General features: G+C 39.8%; 1 protein-coding gene across 46 annotated transcripts in view; it reads right to left on the bottom strand.

Annotated features, from left to right (window-relative positions):
* The window catches only part of LOC147366950 (histone-arginine methyltransferase CARM1-like), a 297,005-nt gene that overhangs the window by 56,620 nt on the left and 217,228 nt on the right, over positions 1 to 23,157 (bottom strand). For 3 of the 46 annotated variants that reach the window (XR_015169621.1, XM_086415344.1, XM_086415339.1), the window contains one exon: positions 18,849 to 19,017. The exons of 37 other annotated variants lie outside the window; for them this stretch is intronic. The gene's annotated coding sequence lies outside the window, so the exon portion shown is untranslated. Of the gene's footprint in view, positions 1 to 1,153; positions 1,265 to 2,617; positions 2,682 to 18,848; positions 19,018 to 23,157 lie in introns of those variants that run through there. 6 more of the 46 variants (XR_015169624.1, XM_086415340.1, XM_086415341.1 and 3 more) reach the window with 3 other exon arrangements.

The following is a 23,157-nucleotide window of genomic DNA, read 5'->3' as shown; positions in this document are numbered from 1 at the left end:
CTGGCATTAAGGATGCCCAAGAGTTCTGTACAACAATCTTGTGTAACATAATAATCCTGATCCTTATTAAATCATCCTTTGATCTTTTGATTCCAAAGATAAATAATACCATGCTCATTAGCTTTTTTGTTAAAAGCACATTTTACAGTTATGTATTCATTTTTCTTTGATGTCCTCTGTATTGTATTTAATAATTTTGAACTCTCTTAAAAGAAGGACCTTGAAGAGAAATATGGTTATGTATTTCTAACATATTTCTTCTAAATGTCAAATACAATAAGGTGATTATATTATTATATTTATGTCTTTCTACTGCCTGAAAAAATATTTCCTAATAAACATCTTATATGCACCATCACAAATACATACAGCATATTGCTTTTCAAGCTGTGCTTTCCTGAGATTCTTACGTCTTTGCTCATTGTATTTATACATATTCAGAGACCCTCCATTTTGTATTTTTGCAACTTGACCCTTTCCTCATCCAAAATGCAATATACCAAGCATCTATCACGATTCAGTTGCATTTTCTCAACTTCCGATCACTTCTTCCCAAGATTAGGATATCTTTCACTTTGAACTCGATCTTCTAGGATGCTGCTCAGTAACATTACACCACAAGCTTGTTGAATGTCTTTTCTACCTACATTTTCTTTAAAAGAAATGAAGTAGTCTCTGATCTAAGGGAAAACAATGAAAACTATTTGAACATGCCATCCACTGTCAACATCTATGCACGCACAAGGACTCGTGGAATTCCATTCTATTATTGTTCTACACATGCTTGTCAAGTTTAGGGGGTCTGTGGACACAAGCCCTAAAGGGTAAGGCTTTAGGTGGCTTGATTTTCTGAGTACATTCTTTTCTCAGGAGAGCCCTTCTGAATGGCTGTAAGCATGGCTCCACATGGATGACTGTGCACAGCTTCAGGTTTTCTCTCTCACCTGAGCACTGGCCATTACCTGGACATTTCCACCAACCTGCTAGGTTATCTCCTCAGTCTCAACAAGTAAAGAGCCAGTCTCAAAACTCCTTCTTGAAAACTAGCCATTTATCTAAATTCCTTTAAAATCTTCATATGATTTTGTATTTTCTTGATTCTTTTTTTTGGTTACCAATGCCATAATGCTCAATATCCTGGAGGCACACATACTTGTTTCCCGTGGACAATTAGTTACTATTTCCTCTTATTTCTACTTTTCAGATATGTCTCATTTCCACCTTCTTCTTTCTGCCTGCATCAACTTGTCCTGTTCCTAATAACTTCAAATCTGAAATTTAAAAATAGCAGTTACATAATGAAATAATAATAGCAGTGCCTACACTTCACAGGCCTGCTTGAGGCTAAAACAAGATAAATCATATTAAGGGTCATGTAAGTATTAAATTACTATTGTCATATTATTTCTATTAAAGAAAAGCATTCACTAAAAAAGAGAAATGTAGATGAGCAAAAGCATGAGAATAAAAATCACTGCATTCCCATCACCTGGACATAGGCAGGGTATATTTCCTGGCACAATTTTGAGTGTTTCTCTGTTTATAAAAATATGTACTTTTGTAGTAATATCTCATAATCTTTTTACATGTAATATGGTTTAGATCAGTTTTCTGAATATTTTCTACATCATGGCATACACATAAAAAGTAACATTTTTATGAATAGTAGGGTTAACAGGGAAGGATGCCTGTAGTTTTGAGACATTGAACCTGGGGGTTCATGCCCCATGAGACCCTGACCATCTCCCAAGAAGGCAAAGGGCACCAAAACATTCTTCCTGGCATGTTTTTCCGGAAGCTCTGTTGTTGACATCTTTCCATGAACTGCTCTAGAACATAATTTTTATTGGCTGTAGGGTACTTCATAATACACTTCGATTCACTAACCAATACTATGCTACTGGACATTCAAGTTATATCAAATGTTTCATTATTACAACAGTATATTGACAAATAATAATGCTGTTCAATCTGGGGACGTACTTCTTAACTCTGTTTCAAAGTTAAAGGGTCCAGAACTTTTAAGGGTTTCAGGTTCACACTGTCCCTTTGCCTAATGGAAAGGTGATTCCATTTCTAAATTACAAGCCCTTTTTAAATTCTACTTATGGGGTGCGAGGGTGTCCACATAACTGCAACGTGTAAGTGTGATGTGAAGTCGCTCAGTCGTGTCCGACTGTTTGCTACCCCGTGGACTGTAACCCACCAGGCTCCTCTGTCCATGGGATTTTCCAGGCAAGAATACTGGGCTGGGTTGCCATTTCCTTCTCCAGGGTCTCTTCCCAACCCAGGGACCGAACTCAGGTCTTCTGCATGGCATGCAGACGCTTTAACCTCTGAGCCACCAGGAAACCTCATCAATTTGGACCAGGATGTCGGAAGGGAAATTTTTCTGGCTAAATTTTGCTGGAGGGACTAATAAGATGATCAAGGGAGTGTGATATCCACTCTACATGGAGATTTTACAGAGAATAATCAGAGACTCTTAAACCCTCAGAAAGATCAGATATCTAAGAAGGGTTGAGAGAGAGGATGCTATGAGCTATCAGAAGGGTGATTTGAGGTTCACAGGAAAGAATTTGCTTTTTACTATTCTCACAGGTAAAAAAGGACATACCGCATATGTGTAAGTGAATAAAGAGGCTTGCCTTCAGGCCACTGCATCTTGTGACTTGTTTTTCCTTAATTAAAAAAAAAAAATTATTGGAGTATAGTTGCTTTACAATGTTGTGTTAGTTTTTACTGTACAGCAAAGTGAATCAGCTACACATATACGTATATCTGCACTTTTTGGATTTCCTTCACATTTAGGTCATCAAGTGACTGCATTTATTTTTGACCAGATTCAGAGAACATTAGATCAAGAATATGAAGATACAGATTCTAGACCTGCCATTACCATCAAAGAGCTGTGTGCCCTTGGGTAAGTCACTTAAACTCTCTACATTTGTTTCCCTCTTGAAAAATTAGAGTTTAAAATTGAGTCACTTTAAGGCTCCACTTAGTTGTAAAATTTCGTGATTAGAAGAAAGCAAAATTTCTGCAAAGTCTGTTCCAGGAATCCATGAACACAAGGAGTTTCATGATCAAATATTATTGGAACTTTGTTATAATGCATATTACCTCTTACAAATTCAGAGAGTTCATTACCATAAACAGATTCAAAAAATTCTGCTGAAAACTGGTTTGGCTAAATCAAAGATATCCAAACTTATTTGAGTATTTGACGTATTTTTTCTTGAATGTTTATCTCAGATCAATCTTTAAGAAGTAATAAAAAGTTATTTGATAATCCTAGGTTGCAAAGGAGAAAAGGAAAGATATGCCCATTTTAATGCAGAGTTCCAAAGAATAGCAAGGAGAGATAAGAAAGCCTTCCTCAGTGATCAGTGCAAACAAACAGAATGGGGAAACAAAACAATGGGAAAGACTAGAGATCTCTTCAAGAAAATAAGAGATACCAAGGGAACATTGGATGCAAAGATGGGCTCAATAAAGGACAGAAATGGTATGGACCTAACAGAAGCAGAAGATATTAAGAAGAGGTGGCAAGAATACACAGAAGAACTGTACAAAAAAGATCTTCACGACCAAGATAATCACAATGGTGTGATCACTCACCTAGAGCCAGACATCCTGGAATGTGAAGTCAAGTGGGCCTCAGGAAGCATCGCTACAAACAAAGCTAGTGGAGATGATGGAATTCCAGTTGAGCTATTTCAAATTCTAAAAGATGATGCTATGAAAGTGCCGAACTCAATATTTCAGCAAATTTGGAAAACTCAGCAGTGGCCACAGGACTTGAAAAGGTCAGTTTTCAATCCAATCCCAAAGCAAGGCAATGCCAAAGAATGCTCAAACTACTACACAATTGCACTTATCTCACATGCTAGCAAAGTAATGCTCAAAATTCTCCAAGCCAAGCTTCAACAGTATGTGAACCATGAACTTTCAGATGTTCAAGCTGGATGTAGAAAAGGCAGAGGAACCAGAGATCAAACTTCCAACATCCACTGGATAATGAAAAAAGTAACAGAGTTCCAGAAAAACATCTACTTCTGCCTTATTAACTATGCCAAAACCTTTTACTGTGTGGATCTTAACAAACTGTGGAAAATTCTTAAAGAGATGGGAATACCAAACCACCTGACCTGCTTCCTGAGAAACCTGTATGTGGGTCAGGAAGTAATAGTTAGAAATGGACATGGAACAACAGACTGGTTCGAAATCAGGAAAGGGGTACATCAAGGCTGTATATTGTCAACCTGTTTATTTAAATTATATGCAGAGTACATCATGAGAAACACTGGGCTGGAGGAAGCACAAGCGGGAATCAAGATTGCCGGGAAAATATCAATAACCTCAGATATACAGATGATACCACCCTATGGCAGAAAGTGAAGAAGAACCAAAGAGCCTCTTGATAAAAGTGAAAGAGGAGAGTGAAAGAGTTGGCTTGAAACTCAACATTCAGAAAACTAAGATCATGGCATCTGGTCCCAACACTTCATGATAAATAGTTGGGGAAACAATGGAAACAGGGAGAGACTTTATTTTTGGGGCTCGAAAATCACTGCAGATGGTAACTGCAGCCGTGAAATTAAAAGATGCTTGCTCCATGGAAGAAAAGTTATGACCAACCTAGACAGCATATTTAAAAGCAGAGACATTACTTAGCCAACAAAGGTCTGTCTAGTCAAAGCCATGGTTATGTAGTCATACATAACCATATGTATGGTTAAAGTCAGTAGTCATGTATGGATGTGAGAGTTGGACTATAAAGAAAGCTGAGCACCAAAGAATTGATGCTTTTACCCATGGTATTGGAGGAGACTCTTGAGAATCCATTGGACTGCAAGGAGATCAAACCAGTCAATCCCAAAGGAAATCAGTCCTGAATATTCATTGGAAGGACTGATGCTGAAGCTGAAATTCCAATATTTTGGCTACCTGATGTGAAGAACTGACTCATTGGAAAAGACCCTGATGCTGGGAAAGATTGAAGGTGGGAGGAGAAGGGGATGACAGAGGAGGAGATGGTTGGATGGCATCACCGACTCAATGGACATGAGTGTGAGTAAACATCGTGTGTTGGTGATGGACAGGGAGGCCTGGCGTGCTGCAGTCCATGGGGTCACAAAGAGTAGGTCACTACTGAGCGACTCAACAGAACTGAAGTTGAAAACAATTCATTGATAGAGATATTTGAAGATAGAACATAAACTCAGTCAGTAACACCTCCTAGACACAAGAGCAGCTAATTCCAGATGTGAGATGCATTCTATTCTGAGTCAGTCTTGCTGCCATACTTGCTCTTTTGTAATCAACAGCTAGTTGTATGTTAGTCTGTCACTTTGGACCCCATTCTTCCAAAACTAAATCCTGTAGAGCTATCCTTTCTAGAGAATACATACCCAATATCCAGGAAGAGAATATGTTATATTCAAATCATACATAACCATTTTGGAAAACCATCTGGCATTAGTTGATAAAGCTGAAGACGTCTATAACTTAGAAATATCACTCCCATAAATACACATTCTAGAGAATTTTTTGAACATGTGTACAATATAACCTATACTAAAACTTTATAATAATATTGGTAATTATAAATTTAAAAAATAAATATACAGGATTTACTAACTGATAGGGAAGTGAATGAATAAATGCTGTTATATTCATATTATGAATACTACTGAACAGTGAGAAAGAAAGAATGAGAGGTTTTCATGTTAACAAATTAATTTCATAAGCAGAATTTTAAGGAAGACAAGAAACAGTTGCTGAAAAATACACACTATGTTTCCTTTTACTTAAAAAGTCAACTGTATCCAAAAGTAAACTGTATTGATTAGGATATACTGCTGCTGCTGCTAAGTCACTGCTAAGTCCTACTCTGTGCGACACCATAGATGGCAGCCCAGCAGGCTCCACCGTCCCAGGATTCTCCAGGCAAGAACACTGGAGTGGGTTGTCATTTCCTTCTCCAATGCATGAAAGTGAAAAGTGAAAGCGAAGTTGCTCAGTCGTGTCCGGCCCTCAGCGACCCCAAGGACTGCAGCCTACCAGGCTCCTTCACCCATGGGATTTTCCAGGCAAGAGTACTGGAGTGGGTTGCCATTGCCTTCTCCATAGGATATAATACATTATTCTTAAAAACTCTTGTATCCTAACATGCTGGTAACTTTTGGGAGTGAAAAGAGGGCATGAAATTTGGGAGAAGCATAAAGGAACTTTAATACAGTTACATTATCCTAGCTGTTACACTGCATTGTGGGCATATATGTGGTTTTTACATTTACCTTTATTTCTGGATGCAAGAGCATTGTATAATAGGAAGTACTTCTAACAGAAAAGTTTGAGGTAATCATAAAAAATGCAAGTTTTAAAAAACAAACTGATTTCTGCAATCAGAAGATAACAGATATGAAAGACAGACTTAAAACAAAGCAGCATAAAGGTAATTAATGTCTCCGAAGAACGGAAAAATCACTCAAAGGTATATTAAAATTCCCCTGAAATAAAAAAAACTGAATCCATTAACAGAAAAAATACACAGTGCTCATAAGAAAATGCCATACAGTAATAGCAACATGGAAATATATTCTGCTCAAGATTTTAAATTTAAAGAAAAAATATTCCTTGGGTACACATGCAGAAAGAAAAATCACCCTAAAACTGAAAGAAAATCAGGCTGGCATCAGGCTGCTCTATACTCATATTCATTTAAAAAAGAGAATGGAACAATATCTGCAAAATTTAGAAACAAAAATCTGTGATCAAAATAAGATTAAATCCAAAAATAATAATAGTAAAAAAAGATTAAATCCAGAGGAGGTACTATTCATATTTTCAACATGAGAAAACTCAGGATAGCACATATAAGACCATCCTCAAAAACTGATTTACCAAACACAAAAAATAAATAATTCATGTAATTAAGATATGAACTAAACAAAGAATTTGGTAATAAAGAAGTTATACACAAGAAAGATATATCCATCTGAATGCAGAATTCCAAAGAACAGCAAGGAGAGATAAAAAAAAGCCTTTCTAAGCGATCAATGCAAAGAGACAAAGGAAAACAATAGAATGGGAAAGACTAGAGATCTCTTCAAGAAAATTAGATACACCAAGGGAACATTTAATGTAAAGATGGACACAATAAAACAGAAACAGTATGACTCTAACAGAAGCAGAAGATATTAAGAAGAGGTGGCAAGAATACACAGAACTATACAAAAAAGGTCTAATGATCCAGATAACCATGATGGTGTGATCACTCACCTAGAGCCAGACATCCTGGAATGAAAAGTGAAGTGTGCCTTGGGAAGCATCACTACAAACAAAGCTAGTGGAGGTGATGGAATTCCAGCTGAGCTGTTTCAAATCCTAAAAGATGATGCTCTGAAAGTGCTGCATTCAATATGCCAGCAAATTTGGAAAACTCAGCAGTGGCCACAGGACTGGAAAAGGTCAGTTTTCATTCCAATCCCAAAGAAAGGCAAATGTCAAAGAATGCTCAAACTACTGCACAATTGCACACATCTCACACACTAGCAAAGTAATGCTCCAAATTCTCCAAGCTAGGCTTCAACAGTATGTGAACCGGGAATTTCTGAATGTTCAAGCTGGATTTAGAAAAGGCAGAGGAACCAGAGATCAAATTGCCAACATCCCTCAGATCATCAAAAAAGCAAGAGAAATCTAGAAAAACATCTACTTACGCTTCATTGACTACACTAAAACCTTTGTCTGTGTGGATCACAGCAAACTATAGAAAATTCTTCAAGAGATGGGAATACGAGAGCACCTTACCTGCCTCCTGAGAAATCTGCATGCAGGTCAAGAAACAACAGTTAGAACCAGACATGAAACAATAGACAAGCTGTATATAGTCACCCAGATTACTTAACTTATATCATGCAAAATGTTAAGCTGGATGAAGCACAAGCTGGAATCAAGATTGCCGGCAGAAATATCAATATGGCAGAAAGTGAAGAAGAACTAAAGAGCCTCTTGATGAAGGTGAAAGAGAAGAGGGAAAAAGTTGAGGCTTAAAGCTCAACATTCAGAAAACTAAGGTCATGGCATCTGGTCCCATTACTTCATGGCAAATAGATGGGGAAACAGTGGCTGATTTTGTTCTTTTGGGCTCCAAAATCACTGCAGATAGTGACTGCAGCTGTGAAATTAAAAGACACTTACTCCTTGGAAGGAAAGTTATGACCAACCTAGATAGCATATTGAAAAGCAGAGATATTACTTTGTCAACAAAGGTCTGTCTAGTCAAGGCTATGGTTTTTCCAGTAGTCACGTATGGATGTGAGAGTTGGACTGTAAAGAAAGCTGAGCACCAAATAATTGATGCTTTTGAACTGTGGTGAACTGTGCTTTTGAACTCTTGAGAGTCCCCTGGAGTGCAAGGAGATCAAACCAGTCCATCCTAAAGGAAATCAGTCCTGAATATTCATTGGAAGGATTGATGCTGAAGCTGAAACTCCAATACTTTGGCCACCTGAAGCAAAGAGCTGACTCATTTGAAATGACCCTGATGCTGGGAAAGACTGAGAGCAGGAGGAGAAGGGGACGACAGAGAATGAGATGGTTGGATGGCATCACCAACTCAGTGGACATGGGTTTGGGTGAATTCTGGGAGTTGGTGGTGGACAGGGAGGCCTGGCGTGCTGTGGTTCATGGGGTCACAAAGAGTTGGACACGACTGAGTGACTGAACTGAACTGAACAGATATGCAGATGACACCACCTTTATGGTAGAGGGTGCAAAGAGGAACTAAACAGCCTCTTGATGAAAGTGAAAGAGGAGAGTGAAAAAGTTGGCTTAAAACTCAACATTCAAAAAACTAAGATCATGGCATCTGGTCTTATCACTTCATGGCAAATAGATGGGGAAATAATAGAAACAGTGAGACATTTTATTTTCTTAGGCTCCAAAATCACTGCAGATGGTGACTGCAGTCATGAAATTAAAAGACGCTCCTTGGGAGAAAAGTTATGATCAACCTAGACAGCATATTAAAAAGCTGAGACATTACTTTGCAGACAAACGTCTGTTTAGTCAATGCTATGGCTTTTAGAAGTCATGTATGGATGTGAATTGGACCATAAAGAAGGCTGAGCGCCGAAGAATTGATCCTTTTGAACTGTGCTGTTGGAGAAGACTCTTGAGAGTCCCTTGGACTGCAAGGTGCTCAAACCAGTTGATCCTAAAGAAAATCAGTACTGAATATTCATTGGAAGGACTAATGCTGAAGATCCAATATTTTGGCTACCCGACGAGAAGAACTGACTCATTGGAAAAGACCCTGATGCTGGGAAAGATAGAAGGCAGGAGGAGAAGGGGATGAGAGAGGGTGAGATGGTTGGATGGAATCACTGAATCAATGGACATGAGTCTGAGTAAGCTATGGGATTTGGTGAATGACAGGGAAGCCTGGCAAGTTCCAGTCCATGGGGCCACAAAGAGTTGGACACGACTGAGTGGCTGAACTGAACTGACAGGAGGAAGGTGGAGCTATGGGAACACTGATGATTTCACTTCTGTTATAGGAAGGAGTGAATTTTTATCATGACATTTAAAAAGATTCAGCTTCTTAATATTTTCCAAAACTTTACAGGAATCCATTAGGAAGCAATTTCTCTTAAAAAAATTTTTTTTTATTGGAGTATAGTTTATTTACAATGTTGTGTTAGTTTCAGGTATACAGTAAAGTGAATCTGTTATACATATATCCACTCTTTTTTAGATTCTTTTCCCATATAGGCCAGTACAGAGAACTGAGTAGAGTTCCCTGTGCTATACAATAGGTCCTTATTAGTTATCTATTTTATATATAGTAGAGTGCATATATTAATCCCAGTAGGAAGCAATTTCTTTTTATGTGACAAACTTATTCAAAGTTAAAACAATTTCTCTTTTATTCTTAGTTTTTTTTCCTCGTTAAATTCAATGAAATTCAATATTTTTTTATTCAGAACATTACAGATCAGATAATCTCATTTTTCTAAAAATATTTCTCTCTAACCATTCTTCTCCTTGTATATTTGTATAGAAAAATGTCTGAAATGTGGATTCAAGTGATATTAATGACAACTATTATGGGTGGTTTAAATTTTTCTTCTTTGCTAAATTTCTCAATTGCTTAATTTCTTTATTATAAGGCATTATTTTTATACATACAGCCTATAAATAAATAAATTTTATAAAAAATAAATACATTTTTATAAATACAAATGATTTTTCTTTAAAGAAAACTATTAGTAAAACTAGGAATCTAAGCAAATATCACTGTCTCCTCTCTTTTCTGAGATCTCACAGAAATACAGGAAATGAAATAAATCAGAAAGAAACCTTAATATGTATGTACATTAAAAAGAACTATCAAGGGAGGAGACAATCTGAAAGAATTCTATAAGATAGAAAGCAGATTGGACTGGATTGATGGAAAAAACAGAGTATGTTATTCTGAACCCCTAAATTTCAGAGCTAAAGACAGCTTTCTGTAAGGGAGTTTGGGAGGAAAAATTCCAAATTTCAAGTCAGGAAATGTCAAGAGCAGAAGAGCCCATGGGATTACTATCTAGGTTAGTATGTCCACTCTCCCACCCATTTTAGGAATATGGACTCTATGAGACTGGCCTCTGTGGCTTTTGTTCCTGGCTAAAGCTCTTAGCCGGAGGAGGCAATGGCAACCCACTCCAGTACTCGTGCCTGGAAAATTGCATGGATGGAGGAGCTTGGTAGGTTGCAGTCCATGGGGTTGCTAAGAGTCGGACACGACTGAGTGACTTCACTTTCACTTTTCACTTTCACGAATTGGAGGAGGAAATGGCAACCCACTCCAGTGTTCTTGCCTGGAGAATCCCAAGGACAGCAGGGCCTGGTGGGCTGCCGTCTATGGGGTTGCACAGAGTCGGACACGACAAGTGACTTAGCAGCAGTAGCAGTAAAGCTCTTAGCACGGCTTTTGTGATATGTCTTAGCAGGAATCCTAACGTGAATTTTAAAGTGCAAAAGAAAAACACAGAAGAGCTTGGGGAACTTTGGGTCCCAATGGGAAGAAAATTATGAGGCGGTGCCACCCAAAGTTCCATTCCCAAGGATAAAGCTCTTACTTTGGCAATAGCGCAGGTCACTAGGCTACCAGTGAGCTACACACACATCCATGTACACTTACAGGGAAGCTCACCTTCCAGCACATTTTCTCCATGGAGCAAAGGCTTTGATCTGCTCTCCCTGTTAAGGGGGAGATGTGTTGGAAACACAGACTCACACTCTCTATACTAAGCAACGTAGTTCTTCATCAGCTCAGAGTAAGTAAACAAGGATTTTGAGACATTGGAGGAAAGTAAATAGCATGAAAGAGAAAGTTGGAGAGTAACAGATAGAACAAATTACTCATAAGGAAACAGATCACTATTTTTAAAAAATGACTAAACTCAGAGGTGAGATTTAATAGCCATAAACCCACAATAAGCTGCTGTAAAATTAAGAATATGATTACTAGAAAATAAATTCAGTTGGTAAACTGTCAAAAGTTAAGACCAAGATAGTGAACTGTAAGATAACTTTGAGGAAATCTGAGAACAGAGCAAACCAAAGAGACAGACACCATAAAAGAACAGTCGAATTGACATGGGTATAATATCAATAGTTAAATAATAGAAAATATCCCAAAACTCAAGAAAGACTTAGTCTTCAAATTGAAAGAGCTTACTGAGAATGATGCAGAGTAGACAGTCTAAAAAGTTAGTTCGCATTTAAATACATAATGGCAAATTTGACAACCCCAGCAGCTAAGCTGGTAGAGCATCCACCTACAATGCAGGAGACCTGGGTTTGATCCCTGGTTAGAAAGATCCCCTGGAGAAGGGAAAGGCTACCCACTCCAGCATTCTGGACTGGAGAATTCCATGGACTGTGTAGTCCATGGGGTCACAAAAAGTCGGACATGACTGACTGACTTTCACTTTCATTTTCAGGAATTATGACAAAGATCCCCAAAGCTTTTAAAGTTTTAAAAAGTCACAGCTTCTGATGAACAAAAATTATACTGATGCCAGAATTCTCACCAGTGGCACAGGCCATTAGCAGATAACAAAGCAAGTTCAGGGGGAAAATGACTTTTGAGCCCCAAATCCAAAAACTTTGAGGAAATAGAAAACTTTTTCAGATATAAAAAGCCCCAAAGGTTTTGTGTGTCACAGTGAAAAAATACAAGGAATTAGTCAAGAGGAAAAACAAATATAAGAAATATTTCCTGGTGGTTCAGTGATTGAGACTTTGCCTTCCAATGAGAGGGGTGGGTTCATCCCTGTTTGGGGAGGTAGAAGCCCACATGCCTCATTGACAAAAGGCTAAAACATAAAACAGAAACAATACTGTCACAAATTCAACAGAGACTTTAAAAAAATGATCTACCTAAAAAAATTATTTTTAAAAGAAAAGGGATAACATAGATAACAACAATAGCAAAGATAGAACAAACGGTGGCAATCTGAGTATAAACTAGAGGAAGAGTAGAAATCTGAAAAGAAATAAGAATTATATCCATTTTTAATGAACTTTAATGTCATTCTTCCAGAGTAACAAGAGTTCAGTGTCACAGGATTCTTTTTCTATTAGTCTATGAAACTAGTTAGTTCCATAATGGAAGGTATTTATATGGTCATTATACTTAATATGCTTTTTGTACAGGGGGTAAATTTCTGATGCAATCTATAAACAAAGCAATATTTAGTGAACTACACATTCTAAATCTTGACTATCTAGAGATAACATAACCAAACAAAATTGGGAGTTACATAGAAGAGGAAAGTTCTTCCTCTATTATGCTGGGAGTCAGCAGTACATCCAGAGTAGATAGCTCAGGAAACAGAAGTATGAGTACCATGACATAAAGTTATCACAGTCATCAGCTAAAACAAGTAAATAACAGAAGGTCAGAGTAGATCACACTGGGAAACGTGATCAGGCACAAGTAGAGTGGGTGGGAGAAAGTTGTTTTATATTTTACACACTCCTATACAGTTGGACTCCCCTTCCTCATGTTCAATATTTGTTTAATTTTAAAAAGTCAGTGAGCAGTCCCCCAAACAACAGAATACCTAAACAATTCTTCGGTTCTCTCCTTTTAACCCCATTCCTTAGTGAACAATTCTGAACATCTGCTTAAATATTTCAAAAAGTCCTATTCACCTTACTTTTTAAAAACTCAGTGACTTTAGTTTACTGAAACAGAGTATTTATGCTAAAGTTCTTCCTAACTCGCTGTTTGTACCCCGTCATTTTAGAATTCAGGAAACTGCGTCCTGGGGAGGTCAGTGTCCAAGCCAAGGACACGCTACAAGGCAGTGGCAGGTGTACGGGGCTTAAGTGGTTTATGGCTACCCGTTACTGTTATCAGAGGCAGGAGCATCATGGGTTGGCTTTCTGAGAAGGTTCAGAGAGGAAAGACCTGTGGTAACTTTTCCTCTCCCCTCCTCGGTGTACAGCTGCCTCCTGCCTGCAATCAAGGTGAACACTAAGCATCACACATCACCCTTCTCAGGCCACTGGTACGTCATTACTTTTGTGCAGATATCAGGGCCTCCTGGAGTCTGCGGTTAAGAGAGAATCAATGGGCCTCTGGAGGAACCAGTCAGAGCTGTGAGTGCAAAAATCCTTTGCAAACAAGAACTAGTTGGCGGGTCAATGAGGACATCACAGAGTGAGAAAGACTGACTGACAGAGGATGGGAAGGAGAGGCAAGGAGAAGGGCTTTTTCCTGTTTCTCTTAAGGGTGGCTTACAGGGACGAGCCTGTGGGCTTTGGAAGTTTCTTTGCACTGGATGAGTATACACGCCTTTATCACTGCAGGATCTCCAAAGGTGCCAGAAGGAAATAACATGAGGCCTCTGTGAGGGAAATGCTACTGATCCTACAGCATGGCCGCCAACAAGAACAAAAACGTCCTGGCAACTTTAAAACACATTGTTTCCCTTTGATGTTCCAGGATGCTCAAGGACTGGGAAAGAAGAAGAACAGGAAGGCAGACAACCTGTCTAAACTTGGAAAGGATGCTTTGACCAAGTTATAAAATAAGCTCTAAGAAATATGTCTGCAGAAGCAGCTCAGAGCTGTGTGTATGTGTGTGTTGGGGGAGGGAGGGTTTGTACCTTTATTCATCCTATTAGCCAGCTAATCTGCCCTCCGTGGGAAGGTAAGTTGTCCCCTGCAGACTGCAAGTATCTGACTGCAGTTTCCATGCCTACTGTGCTCATCCAGCAGAGTATCTGGCACATGAAAGGCATTGGGTAAGCATCTGTTAATTACCTCACTAAAGGGGACATGGCAGCCCTTGGAATTCAGTCTCCATCTCAGTTTGAAGAGATGATTCTGTGTGCTTCTCTTCCTCTTTGCAGCTCCTCTGGCAGCAGATAAATGGAGGATAGGTATGTAAGAGGGGTCTAGGGGATATCCTTTATGTCTCTCTAAATGTTAGTACGTTTGGCAACAGAGAGAGGGTAATTCAGGTATGTCAGGAAAACGTTTTTTTTTTTTTTAAGAATTTTTTGATATGGATCATTTTTAAAGTCTTTATTGAATTCACAACAATATCGCTTCTGCTTTATGTTTTCGTTTTTTGCACCCCCATCCCCGACCCCAGGCATGTGGGATGTTAGCTCCCTGACCAGGTATTGAACCTGCACCCCTAGCATTGGAAGGCGAAGTCTTAACCACTGGACCACTAGGCAATTCCCAGGAAGTTGTTAAACTATATTTTAAAATGGGCAAAAAGGTTACTGAGTGTCCTGTGCAGTATAACCTTTCAGGGTGTTCTTCACCCTTCCGAGTCTTAAGAGTTATTTTTCAACTCTGTAAGAAAAACTAATGATGCAAGTAATTCTTGTTCTTAGAAACTGAATGGAATTATATCTGGAGGAATCCGAATGATGACTGCCCTAGAGATGGACCAGTCTTCCATCTATGTATAAATTCTTTCCAGCGTTCCTCATTGCCTACAAATGTGGTTCCTTGAGGTTGCCTTTGGACAGGTTTAACATCTTACTAGTTTACCTATTCATGAGTTAAATAAAGTATCTGTCACATGCTAATATTTGCATGAGAATCATGTCTTTATCTTTGTAAAAAAATTATCTTTTAGAATTTCAATACACTATTTTTCACTTTACTTCTAGGATGCAATTTATTGTCACCTCATCATGACTTTTCCTCTTTCCTTGTAGGTGTAATGCACAGCACATTAACAAACAGTATACTTGCTTTGGAGACGACTGACCTACTCTCCCTCTCTATCTCCTAGTAATCTTGGTCAAATTAATTAATCTCAAGCCTTGGCTTCTATATATGTAGAACAGGACTAATATTAGCAGTTACTTTATGGGTTGCTCTGAGACAATGAGTTAATGCATGAAAAACGATTATACATGGCTTGGTAAACAGCAAGTGCACAACAGATGCACTATTCATCCTCTTTTATTGCCCTGTGGTTGGTGAGCCAGGCTTTCAGTGATTGGTGTCCAGTAAGAATGAGAGGGTAGAAGTGGACAGCTGGTCAAGTCACCATGCAACAATTCTCCTAGATCGTAATTTTTCCTTTCCATGCATTCCCTGGGAAGTCCCAAGAAATGTATGGTCTGTGTAGCAACTGCTAGTTGCCTATCCAAATCCATTCTTGCCTTTCACCTTATTAATAAAATGCCTACATTACTGTTGGCAAGAATGCACCAAGTGAAATACTATACTGTCCAGCCACTCTTGCAGCAAAGCCTGGCTAATGACTAAGTTCTGACCTTTGAGATGAGCACATAAATGTGCTGGGAGAGACTTCCTGGGAGGTTCCTTAAAAGGGGGAGGAAAAGCCAGGGAAAGACAATCTTGAGTCCCCCCTTTATCCATCTTATGGCCTACAACATGGATTTCTTGGCTGAAGCTCCAGCTGTCATCTTGGATATTGAGGTGACTTGCAGGAGATAAGCTGTGTACTAAGACAGTGTAGCAGGAAGATGCAAGCAGCCTGGGGTTAAACAAATTTTGTGTAACTGCCACAGTACCCTAGGCTCCCTCAGTCAGACTTCTTTCACATAAGATAAAAAAACGTTCCTATGTGTTTAAGTCACTGTTAATTTGGGTTTTGTGTCAGTTACCTGGAGGTGAACTAACTGGTAAACACTATCCTGTTCAGACCAAGGGGCTTCCTAACCATGTGAGTCATAATGGAACCATGGGGTCTGAGAATGCAGATCTATTTCTCCCCTCTGCTTTTAGCTGGGTTACTTGCTGGATCTGAGGGAGCACACAGCAGTAAAGGACTCACGTCGACAGGTGAAGGGTCTCCCCTTCTGTCCGTGCTTCCACTTTTACTAGTGAGTCATTTCCCCAGTGAGGACTTTTTTCCATCCATAGCAATCTTCAGGACTATGAGTCTCTGGTGCAATTATAGAATGAAAATGCTAAATGAATGCTAAATGTTAGCATATTTAGAATATGCTAGGGTATTTTATATTAGAATAAAAAATTAAATTATGATTTGCTTCTTCTGGGCAGATATAAACTATATGTAGTTACATGACTATATAACTGTGGTTATAGTTAGGTTATATAATGTCAGTCAGTTCAGTTCAGTTGCTCAGTTGTGTCTGACTCTTTGCAACCGCATGGACTGCAGCATGCCAGGCCTCACTATCCATCACCAACTCCCAGAGCCTGCTCAAACTCATGTCCATAAAATCGGTCATGCCATCCAACCATCTCATCCTCTGTCATCCCCTTCTCCTCCTGCCTTCAATCTTTCCCAGCATCAGGGTCTTTTCCAAAGAGTCAGCTTTTCATATCAGGTGGCCAAAGTACTGGAGTTTCACCTTCAGCATCAGTCCTTCCCATGAATATTCAGGACTGATTTCCTTTAGCATGGACTGGTTGGATCTCCTTGCAGATCAGGGACTCTCAAAGAGTCTTCTCCAACACCACAGTTCAAAATCATCAATTCTTCAGCACTCAGCCTTCTTTAGAGTCCAGATCTCACATTCATAATGACTACTAGAAAAACCATAGTTTTGACTAGATGGACCTTTGTTGGCTAAGTAATGTCTCTGCTTTTTAATATGCTGTCAGGTTGGTCATACCTTTTCTTCCAAGGAGAAAGCATCTTTTAATTTCATGGCTGTAATCACCATCTGCAGTGATTTTGGAGCCCCCAAAAATAAAGTCTCTCACTATTTCCATTGTTTCCCCATCTAATCGTCATGAAGTGATGGGACCAGATGCCATGATCTCAGTTTTCTGAATGTTGAGTTTCAAACCAACTTTTTCACTCTCCTCTTTCACTTTCATCAAGAGGCTCTTTAGTTCCTCTTCACTTTCTGCCACAAGGGTGGTGTCATCTGCATATCTGAGTTTACTGATACTTCTCCCGGCAATCTTGATTCCAGCTTGTGCTTCATCCAGACCAGCATTTCTCATGATGTGCTCTGCATATAAGTTAAATAAGCAGGGTGACAATATACAGCCTTGACATACTCCTTTCCCTATTTGGAACCAATCTGTTGTTCCATGTCCAGTTCTAACTGTTGCTTCCTGACCTGCATACAGATTTCTCAAGAGGAAAGTAAGGTATTCCCATCTCTTTCAGAATTTTCCACAGTTTGTTGTGATCCACACAGTCAAAGGCTTTGGCATAGTCAATAAAGAAGAAGTAGATGTTTTTCTGGAACTCTCTTGCTTTTTCAATGATCCAATAGATGTTGGCAGTTTGATCTCTGGTTCCTCTTCCTTTTCTACATCCAGCTTGAACATCTGGAAGTTCATGGTTCATGTACTGTTGAAGCCTAGCTTGGAGAAGTTTGAGCATTAATTTGCTAGTGTGTGAGGTGAGTGCAATTGTATGGTAGTTTGTGCATTCTTTGGCATTGTCTTTCTTTAGAATTGGAATGAAAACTGACCTTTTCCAGTCCTGTGGCCACTGCTGAGTTTTCCAAATTTTCTGGCATATTGAGTGCAGCACTTTCATAGCATCATCTTTTAGGATCTGAAATAGCTCAGTTGGAATCCCATCACCTCCACTAGCTTTGTTCATAGTGATTTTTTAAGGCCCACTTGACTTCGCATTTCAGGATCACATTCCAGTGATCACAATATTATGATCACTCACCTAAGTTATATAAATATATTTATATAATTATACTTTTGTGGCTTTAATTTTGGTAAAATCAATGAAAATATTAGACCTCTACGTTTCACAAAGTGTGTTCCATTTATTTCTTGGGATCTATTCCACAACACTGTGAATGAAGCATTAATGTTTTCAGTTTGTTGTTTGGTCGCTAAGTTGTGTCTGACTCTTTGAATCAGATACAGATACTCTTTGAGTACAGATACAAAAACTAAAATGCAAAATGATTAAATAATTCGATCAAGGGAATTCCTATTTCTCCGTAGCAACTGGTCTGTAGCAACTGATCACTAAAGAAACCCTTGACTGAACTGACATTTTTTAATAGCAAAAGACATTTTAAAATTTAAAACAAAGAAACATTTCTAACATTTGAAGTTAGAACTTTCAATATATAAAAGAGACCAACAAATTACATACTTGATTTTGCTGATTAAGAAGTAAAGCAACATTTTAACAATTTAAACATGAAGGAAGTGGGATTATTTGGATTTTATTTTCCACCAAATATGTGAATATAAAATCTGTCCCAGGTTTTACCGAATTTCAAATGTTTCATCTTCTCAATTGTTTTTCCTCTAATGTGAAATGCAACTAATTAGCTCATCCCTGATTTGATAGCAACTAGTGACTTGAGAATATCCAGGGGACCGACCTGCAGCCAGCTCTGCAGAGCCTGAAGAGACAACAGATGAGTAACTGGATTTGTTCCTCCAGGGTGAGAGCTGATGAAATGCACATGTCACACAGATGGAGCCAAGGCATCCTGAAATTTCTTTTCTCCAGGTCCCTTTTAAGAAGAATATTTAGTCTAAAAAAGCTGCCTGCCAATGAAAGAGTCACATTTCCAAAAGGTCATTCAAGCAGTATTACAAATAGGTAAAACATTTATAACAACCAAAAAACAGACAAAGAAGTATTAGAGTTCATGCACAAGTCCATTATGGAGTTAATATAATTAGGGGCCTATAGAACAAACACATTGGAGGCAACAGAGCTCTAATAAGAGACTAGGTCTGAATCAAACACATTTTTCTATTCTTAAAAATCACAGACTCTCGGGATCTGGGTCTGCAGAGGTGTCCTCCCCCTCTCCCCACACCACTTACTTCCCTTCTTACAAGCATTATTCAGTAGGTCTGGAGAGTTCAGAACTTCTCCCACATCAGAAGCCTTTCGGCTTCAGAGAAATATCCAGCCACCGAGCATCTTTCTTCCAAGATGATCCCAAATCACTCACTTTCTCAGTTAAGTTTGCCAAAGTAAATTTCATCCCCAGTCAGTTAGTGCCTTAACTGACTTGTGTGTGTGCTCAGTTATGTCCAACTCTTTGCAACCCCATGGACCGTGGCCCTCCAGGATCCTCTGTCCATGGGATTTTCCAGACAAGAATACTGGAGTGGGTTGCCATGCCGTTCTCCAGAGGATCTTCCTGACCCAGGGGTCAAACCCAGGTATCCCGCATTGCGGACAGATTCTTTACCATCTACAACCACACTGTACAAGAGAGGAAACAGATGCAGAAAAGTGAGATGACTTATCAATTTCAAGAAACCAAGGAGCAACCCAACCAAGGCTAGAAGCTGAACTGACGGTCCCCCTTGCAAGTATTTTCTTATGCCAGCCCTTAGAGTCCCACGTGGAGGTGGCCTGCTATTGCTGGAACAGAAGGAAGATCATATCATCAGGATGCACACTGTGCCTCACAAGTCTGCTGGATGACATTTGCATATTGTTTCCTTGTCCCTGGTTTACTCAGAATAATTCAACCACCTTCTCCATACTAGCTGCTGTGCTGACCAGCTGAGGAATTCTCCTGCTGATTTATTAGTCTTTGGTGAGCTGTGTTCCATATAATTTTCAAGCAAAAGCAAAAAAGATTCCTATCAGCTAGGAAGTTGTATGGAGCACAGAGGTTAAAACAACATCTCCCCTGAATAACACATATAAAAAGTCCCCCAAAGCATCTTATTCAATCTGGCACCCAGATAAAGATTGTCAGATGGCCCACCCAGGCCCCTGTGGAAGAAATGTTGCATTGGTCTTCCCTTCTTATTCCTGTCTTGACCTGAAAATACCAAAAACTTGTAGAGAACCACAGAACTGCAGCATTCAATTATGCTAATAATTAAAGGTAAGATACTCAGGCTGGATGCTCCCTCACTACCTGGAAACAAAACACAGCATTTGTATATGTAATACCAAATTCCCTGAGCATTTCTAAGAAAGCTGGAAACCTCAAGAAGAGATCAAGAAAGATGAGGGGTTTCAAATTCCTCCCAGGACAAGCCTCTGGAATGCAACTATGTGAACGGCATGAAAAAGTGTAATCAACCAAATACACTATCTCACAAAGCCAGATGGACTTTCAATAACAGCCCTGGTATCACTCTGAATTGTTCTTGCCCTACATTTGCTTTAAACCATCAGTTCAATGATTAGGCATCAGGCACAAAGTGCTCTGCTCTGTTGTACCATACATGATGTGAGAGCATTATAAATATGACGAGCAGAGACCCATCCACTGTACGTTACTGAAGAAGATAGACCCACACATGGCCCAAAACATCAGCTAATGCTAATGCATGGCTTACTTATGTTTTGCACTATCTCAGTATTCAACATATTCACTTGTTGAATCACACAGTGTCTCTACACCATAGGCTATATTTTATTCTATTTGCTAAAGTAGAAATTAGGCAATTTGCCATGGGTCACTCTTCTGGGTTGATTGTGTACCCCCACCTTAATTAAAATGGCTGAAGTCCTAATCATGGGTACCTCAGGATGTGATCTTACTTGGAAATAGAGTTGTTGCAGATGTAACTAACTCAGGTTGAAGTCATTGGAGCCCCTAATCCAATATGACAGGTCTCCTTATCCAGATGGGAAACCTGGACACGGGCAAGCATACAGAGACAGTACCACATGAAGATGGAGGCAGAGACCAGGTGCAGGCAGCAAAAGCCAGGGACACCCAGGACTCCAGCAAACCTCTAGATGCTCGGAGAGAGGCACGAACAGATTCACCCTCACAACTGTCGTACGCGGCCAATCAGCCAACACCTTGCTCTCAGACTTCTAGCCTCCAGAACTGAGACAACAAATTCTGTCTAAGCCATCCAGTCTGTGGTACTTAATACAGCAGCCCTAGAAAACCAATATAGTCACCAAGCCAGTAAAACATGAACAACACAAACCCCAGCAGCCTGGTGCCAGAGTTGGCATTCATAAGCATTTCACTGAAGTGCTTATACTATTTAAAGCATTGAGCTAAACACCATACACTTTCCTACCCGTGAGGCCGAATGAGAACCACACAAGGCGTACTGAAGCCAAGTGAGTGCAAAGGAAGATCTTGAGTAGTCTCATTCAAAACATTCGTTCAGTAAGCATCTGTTGAGAATTAACAAATGTAAAGACTCAAAATGCAAGATGTGTCTCTATTCTCATGGAATTCAATACTCTAGTTGGATCTCTGAGCAACTAAATGACAATGTACTGAATTAGGGAGGCTTTACATCAGAAGTTTGTAAAATCCAGATGGTCATGCAGGTGCTAGGAGGTTAATACTGGGGTAGGAGGAGATTTTGAGCAGAGAAAAAACAATATGTATAATGTCACAGAATCACAAACTGAAGATAGCAAGGCAAGGAAGAGAAAGTCCAGATTCTGAATAAAGTGTGTGAGGCTGGTGAGAGCCACTAAGATCTAGAAAGCAGCCCCGGCTGGAGCCTGTTGCTGCCTCGGGTGATGACCCGGGCCACACTTCTGTCACTGCACTGATTTCCTCATTCACGTGAATCCCCTGTTCCTCATTCATGTCACTCTAGCTGCCTGACTCCACGGAGCTAAACCTCAGCTTCTGAGGACCGTTTCAACCCACCAGGCTTTTTACCCCTCCCCCCCGCCCCTGCTTCTAGGGCATCTTGGCCTTGTCTCCAGATGTTTTTGGGGAAACCATTTAGTTCTTCTCTCTAGCTTCCTACATCTGGATGGATCAGCCAAGCCTCCCTGGATCAGATGGTTAAGGGAGGGGAAGGGGCCAGGTCACCTACCAGGATAAGGGGAGGCAGGTGAGCTGTTATGGGCTAACTGTGTCACCCCCCCAAATTCTATGTTAGAGTCCCAACTTCCTAGCACCTCAGAATGTGCTGTGTTTGAAGACAGGAGCTTTAAAGAAGTAATTAAGTTAAAATGAGGTCATGAGGGTGGGCGCTAATCCATGCACCAACACAGACGCTTGTCCTAAGAGACACACACACACACGGAAAGTCCATGGGAAGACACAGGGAGAAGACAGCCATCTCCAAACCAGAGAGGCTTCCCAAGAAACCAAGCCTGCTGACAATTTGATCTTGGACCTGTGGCCTCGAGAACTGTGAGAAAGTAAGTTCTATTGTTGAAACCACCCAGTCTGTGGTACTTTGTTCTGACATCCCTAGGAGATTAATACACAGGTGATACAGGAAAAGCAAAGGGAGGTACCTCTCAGTGGATCCCCACTATCTCCGGGGCAGCTCTGATTCCTGGAATACAGTCAAGATTGAGACTGGGCCTTTCTGGATCTCAGTTGTGAACAAAGCCCCCAGTCAATGAGGGCTCTGGGAAGCGGGAGGCTCACGAAGAGGTGGATCTTATCCTTGTCTCCTCCTCTTACTCTGAAGACTGAATCAGACTCACCTTGAGGACTGTGGTCACAATAAGGGTAAGTGTGATTCCAGACACCTTGCCCGTGCCCTCAACACACATAATTCATTTTCTCAGCTGTCAATTACCCCAGTTCAAAGCTAAAATGCAAAGTAATTGAGAAGGTGAAATTCAGTAACACAAGAGTAACACGGGTGATCAATCAACACAAGAAAGTGACAGTTACATCTTCTTTGTGTTTTGATTGGAAAAGTCGGCAGCACGGGGTGTTGGAAGCGGGGGAGGGTCCACAACAGAGAGAAATGCAGCACAGG

The sequence above is a fragment of the Bos grunniens genome, chromosome 8 (genome assembly GCF_055505025.1).
Source record: "Bos grunniens cultivar Pamir isolate PY7600 chromosome 8, Bosgru_T2T1.0, whole genome shotgun sequence".
NCBI classification, from domain to species: Eukaryota; Metazoa; Chordata; class Mammalia; order Artiodactyla; family Bovidae; genus Bos; species Bos grunniens.
This window is presented reverse-complemented; position numbering and strand designations above follow the sequence as displayed.